Genomic DNA, 6,000 nt, shown 5'->3' with positions numbered 1-6,000 from the left:
CACGTTTTTTGGGATATTATGAAAAAATTTTTTTTTTCAAAATTTCAGTTTATGTATCGTATTGTTAGGAGACACTGAATCATTGTTTATTGTGAATTGTGCTTTCTGGCTTGGACCAAGTCCATTAGCAGACATTTGGTTTGCACTGCATTCATATGCTTCACTGAAACACAGCACTAAGTAATTTATTCATTTGACGGAGTCTTGCTACTTGTACATCCATTTGATATTTGTTTTACACAAGTTGACAACAGATTATAGGATCCTCTTCCAAGGGTACTTTATTCAGTTACCCCGATCGATAACGATTGTAGGCTGCTAGTGAGAGTTTGAAACAATATAACATATCGTTCTCTATCTACTTGTCTTGACCTGCAAAAGGTACTGTTTGTGAAATACAGGTTTATCACATTCAATGTTCTGATTTAAATAGAAGAAAATTTGTAAACATTTATACATTATCCAGAAGCACCAGATCTGCCTAGAGGCAGGCACTGGTGATTTATTATTATATAGAAAGCGTCATAGGTTGAGTTTTTCCTCTGATAATATTTGCTCCAATAAATGTATGGTTGGATCAAATCACTAGACTGTTAACATGGATCCATGAGGGACACTCAGACTGTTTTTAATTTTCTGTAAATTTGTTTTTTAAATTCCTGTATATTGGGATTTTAAATATCCTGTGATTTTATAATAAATTTGTTTAGATTTACCGTTTGTCATTTTTGTAATCCAATATTGTTTAAGTACAATATTGGGTTATAACCCAATTGATCTTATTGTATCGCAAAATACACAGCGAATATAGTTGGAAAGTTAACCACTACTGTTCTGATTGTGTTATAATAAATACACTGGGAACACACCTGTAAAGTTGTTTTTGTTTTATTTGGGACCCTGCCTTCAATTGTTGGCGCTCTGATATATTTCTGAATCTTTGCATTTTATCATTTGACCACTAGGGGTCAATCTATCTGAGTTAAAGGGACACTGTAAGCAAAATTTAATGATGCTTGTTACAAACTAACTACCCAAAATAAGCATGTTCTCAATAGGATCTCATTATGAGATTTTTACCATATCGCCATAATCTTCTTTAATAAATTAATTATTTTCCAAACCCACTCCGTGGGTATACTTTGCTCCTCTCCAATCCTGGCTGTCAACTGCAGTTGGAATATGGCGCCTAAAATTCTCTCTGCGCATGCGCAAGATTGTACATCGTCACCGCAAATGTCACTCCACTAAAGACTGCCTGGAACATAGAAGACCTGCTATATTGATCGTACATCATACGATCCAGAAGTGCTTTGAAGATCAGGTCGTGCAGGCTAATAGTGTTTCTATTGTACATAGAAAGCCTGGAGAACCAATTGCATAGATTTTGGTCTAAAAAGCGCAAGGTGATTCCAATCTAGCTAAGGGCAATTTTGGCTTCAATAGTTGCTAATGCGCATGCGAATGAGAACTATTTAGTCTGATAATGATATGCAAAAACACCAAATATGATTGGTTATAGTTTTAAAACAAGTAGTGCCGAAAATTGGGGGCTGGATATTATGATGTAATCATCCAAAAATAAAGATGCTTTTTCTAACGTTATGCGGCTTCGTTTTTCAACATTTGTAGGTCAGCAAGTTTTACTTCATACATCTTACTTATTATGTGTTTTTTTATACTAAATTTAGTAAAAGTTAGTATTCCTTTAAGGGTCATTTCCAGCAGATGCTTGGTGAATTTGTCTAAGAATCCTTCTGTATTTTGCATATGGATGGCGAATCTGGCTTCCTCAAATCGTTGCGTGCCCAACGAGCTGGACACCAAAGGGTGCACGCAACAATTGGAGGAAGCCGGATTCGTCATTGATCCTGTTTTTAAGAGTATTTTTAGATACTGGTCTATAATACCTTAAACTTTACAATCACTTTAACCCATTTGAAGGAGTTAAACATGTACAGGTATTGAGTCCCTAGTCTTAAAGTGAATGTACACTTTCAAGAATGAGTGCCCTGTTTTTAAAAATCCTATTAAAAACAGGGGCACTTTCATTGATGAAAGTTTAATTTCACCGTTTTCTTTAAATACTTACCATTTTACCACTGGGCACTTTCACATGAAAATTGACATTCACTTTAAAATTACATGTTCTAACGAATTGGACTGTGCAATTTTTCCACTATAATCGCCTTTTAAGTTTTCATTTGTTGAATGCTATTTTAACAAAGAACATGGAATTTGTTATGCAGTCTTTTTATACATTTCCTTTAACTTGAAATTAATATTAGTACATGAGGTTAAATAAAATATTTGCCACCTATCTTTAAAGGGACACTGAACCCAATTTTTTTCTTTAATGATTCAGATAGAGCGTGCAATTTTATGCAACTTTCTAATTTACTCCTATTATCAAATTTTCTTCATTCTCTTGATATATTTATTTAAAATGCAAAAATGTAAGTTTAGATGCCGACCCATTTTTGGTGAACAACCTTGGTTGTTCTTGCTGATTGGTGGATAAATTCATCCACCAATGAACAAGTGCTTTCCGGGGTACTGAACCAAACAAATAGCTTAGATGCCTTCTATTTCAAATACAGATAGCAAGAGAACGAAGAAAAATTGATAATAGGAGTAAATTAGAAAGTTGGATGCTCTGTCTGAATCATAAAAGAAATGGATTCAGTGTCCCTTTAATACAATTATGATGAATGAGAATGGAAGATATTTTATCAATTGTAATAATTTCTCTAAAAAATACGTTTTTTTCTTTCATATTATTTGCAAACAGGCATTATAATACAAATGTAATATTTCAGTTACCTGTTATGTATGTTCCCTGTTTAAACATGATTTTTTTTTGTAAGTATCAACAACCAATAACATACTTTTTGCAATTAAATACAATGGATCATAATGTTAACAATTAGTTTATTAATGCTAATAACCTTACAACCTGTTTCCATTAATACACGGTGATAAATATTCATCTACGCTATTGTGTTTAGCCTTCATTTCTCGCTAATCTTCATTCAGCCATCTGCTTGCTCCATGAATATGTAATATTCTTACCTTTCCTTTTCACAAATCCCATTCACTATACCAAATATTTTCCTTTACAACTATGTATTATGAAACCTCATTGGTTATGGTATCTCCCCCTCCCTTCCCGCTTATTATTTTGCATTGGCTGATCATTGAAGCTAGACTGCGGTGATCTTGCTTCGTCGGCCACTGATTGGCTGAGAGGCGTTCGGGAAGGAGGTGGGGATACCTAAGGGGTAGGTACGCCATTTTTACTAGCGTAACACGGCAGCGACAGAGACATTGGGCGATTATTACTATATCGTGTTTGGTAAGTAGAGTTTTTTTGTGGTATCCGCTTTTTGTGAATAGGTATTATGAGGTATTTTGGTCTCAGTGATATAAAGCTGGCATGCGCCTTATTAACGCAAGCTCGGTGAGGGTTTTCCGCCATTGTCCTTGTTCTGTTGGTGTTAGAATGGGAACATGAAACAGATTTTGGAATGTGGTTTACTAGACCATTGTTTGTAAAGGATGCTGCATTTGTATCTTAAATCGTAGGGTATTGGTATGTTCGAGCACAATGATAGGCAGCAAAACATAAATGTGACCAGAACAAATCTCAACTGTGATGAGCAGCAAATCCCACATTCGCACACTAGGGGATGCCTAGGAAATGTTTGTTGGAAAATATTTACCGTAATTCTTTAATTGCATGCACACACTAACTAGTGGGTGTTAACACTGAAACTGCGAGTGACTGGCTAATTGCAAATGATAATATAACCTGGAGGCTGAGTTACACTAATTTATATATGTAATGGTGATGTCTTGGTGTTGCTGCTTAATTTCCTTAGAAAAATATATATTAAAAATAAGTGTTGCAAAGGATTTGTAAGTCGGTATTGATAAAAACCGGTGCAAGAGACCCACCGAAATTTACCCCTGGCACTTTTTTTTTTTTTTTTTATCATGATTCAAATAGAGCATGTGATTTTAAACAACTTTTTTCAATTTACTTCTTTTATCCAAGTTGCTTCATTCTCTTGGTATCCTTTTTTCAGGGAACAGCTATACACTACTGGGAGCTATCTAAAGACATTGGCGAACCAATGAAGAGACATTTTTGTGCAGCCACCAATCAGCAACTAGCGCCCAATAATGCAGTGCTGCTCATGAGTGTATCTAGATATGCTTTTCAACTAAGAATACCAAGATAATGAAGCAATATATATAATAGAAGCAAATTGAAAAGTTGTTTAAAATCTAATGTTCTGTCTGAATCATGAAAGAAACATTTTGGGTTTCATGTCCTTTTAAATCTGATTGAGTTCAGTTTCAAATTTTATAATTTGATTGTAGTCCATATCTTTGCATGGTTATTACGGTTTCAATTTCAAAGTTGGTATCAGACTGTTAATCTGAGAATTTTCTTTCATGCAATTGGCAAGAGTCCATGAGCTAGTGACGTATAGGATATACAATCCTACCAGGAGGGGCAAAGTTTCCCAAACCTCAAAATGCCTATAAATACACCCCTCACCACACCCACAATTCAGTTTTACAAACTTTGCCTCCTATGGAGGTGGTGAAGTAAGCTTGTGCTAAGATTTCTACGTTGATATGCGCTTCACAGCTTTTTTGAAGCCCGTTTCCTCTGAGTACAGTGAATGTCTGAGGGATGTGAAGGGAGTATCATCTATTGAATGCAATGGTTTTCCTCACGGGGATCTATTTCATAGGTTCTCTGTTATCGGTCGTAGAGATTCATCTCCTACCACCCTTTTCAGATCGACGATATACTCTCATATTCCATTACCTCTACTAATAACTGTTTCAGTTCTGGTTTGGCTATCTGCTATATGTGGATGGGTGTCTTCAGGTAAGTATGTTTTCATTACTTAAGACACTCTCAGCTATGGTTTGGCACTTTATGTATTTTATAAAGTTCTAAATATACAGGTGAAACTCGAAAAATTAGAATATCATGCAAAAGTTAATTTATTTCACTAATGCAACTTAAAAGGTGAAACTAATATATGAGATCCATTACATGCAAAGCAAGATAGTTCAAGCCGTGATTTGTCATAATTGTGATGATTATGGCTTATAGCTCATGAAAACCCCAAATCCACAATCTCAAAAAAATAGAATATTACATGCAATCAATAAAACAAGGATTGTACATACCTGTAGAACAATATCGGACCTCTGAAAAGTATAAGCATGCATACTGTATGTACTCAGTACTTGGTTTGGGCCCCTTTTGCAGCAATTACTGCCTCAATGCGGCGTGGCATGGAAGCTATCAGCCTGAGGCACTGCTGAGGTGTTATGGAAGACCAGGATGCTTCAATAGCGGCTTTCAGCTCTTCTGCATTGTACGGTCTCATGTCTCTCACCTTTCTTTTGTCAATGCCCCATAGATTCTCTATGGGGTTCAGGTCAGGCAAGTTTGCTGGCCAATCAAGCACAGTAATCCCATGGTCATGGAACCAGGTTTTGGTGCTTTTGGCATTGTGAGCAGGTACCAAGTCCTGCTGGAAAATGAAGTCAGCATCCCCATAAAGCTCGTCTGCAGAAGAAAGCATGAAGTGCTCCAAAATCACTTGTTAGACGGCTGTGTTGACCCTGGACTTAATGAATCACAGTGGACCAACACCAGCAGATGACATGGCTTCCCAAATCAACACAGACTGTGGAAACTTCACAATGGACTTCAAGCATCTTGCAGTGTGAGCCTCTCCATTCTTCCTCCATACTCTAGGTCCTTGGTTTCCAAATGAGATGCAAAATTTGCTCTCATTAGAAAAAAGGACTTTGGACCACTGAGCAACAGACCGGGTCTGTTTTTCTTTAGCCCAGGTAAGACGCTTCTGACATTGTTGTTCAGGAGTGGCTTGACAAGAGGAATACGACATTTGAAGCCCATGTCCAGGATCCGTCTGTGTGTGGTGGCTCTTGTGAAAGTCCCCA

General features: G+C 36.5%; 1 protein-coding gene across 1 annotated transcript in view; it reads left to right on the top strand.

Annotated features, from left to right (window-relative positions):
- The first annotated feature begins 3,234 nt into the window (after positions 1–3,234).
- The window catches only part of HNRNPR (heterogeneous nuclear ribonucleoprotein R), a 175,570-nt gene continuing 172,804 nt past the window's right edge, over positions 3,235–6,000 (top strand). The window contains exon 1 of the mRNA XM_053707075.1: positions 3,235–3,355. The gene's annotated coding sequence lies outside the window, so the exon portion shown is untranslated. The remainder of the gene's footprint in view (positions 3,356–6,000) is intronic.

This window comes from Bombina bombina, chromosome 3 (assembly GCF_027579735.1).
Source record: "Bombina bombina isolate aBomBom1 chromosome 3, aBomBom1.pri, whole genome shotgun sequence".
NCBI classification, from domain to species: Eukaryota; Metazoa; Chordata; class Amphibia; order Anura; family Bombinatoridae; genus Bombina; species Bombina bombina.
This window is presented reverse-complemented; position numbering and strand designations above follow the sequence as displayed.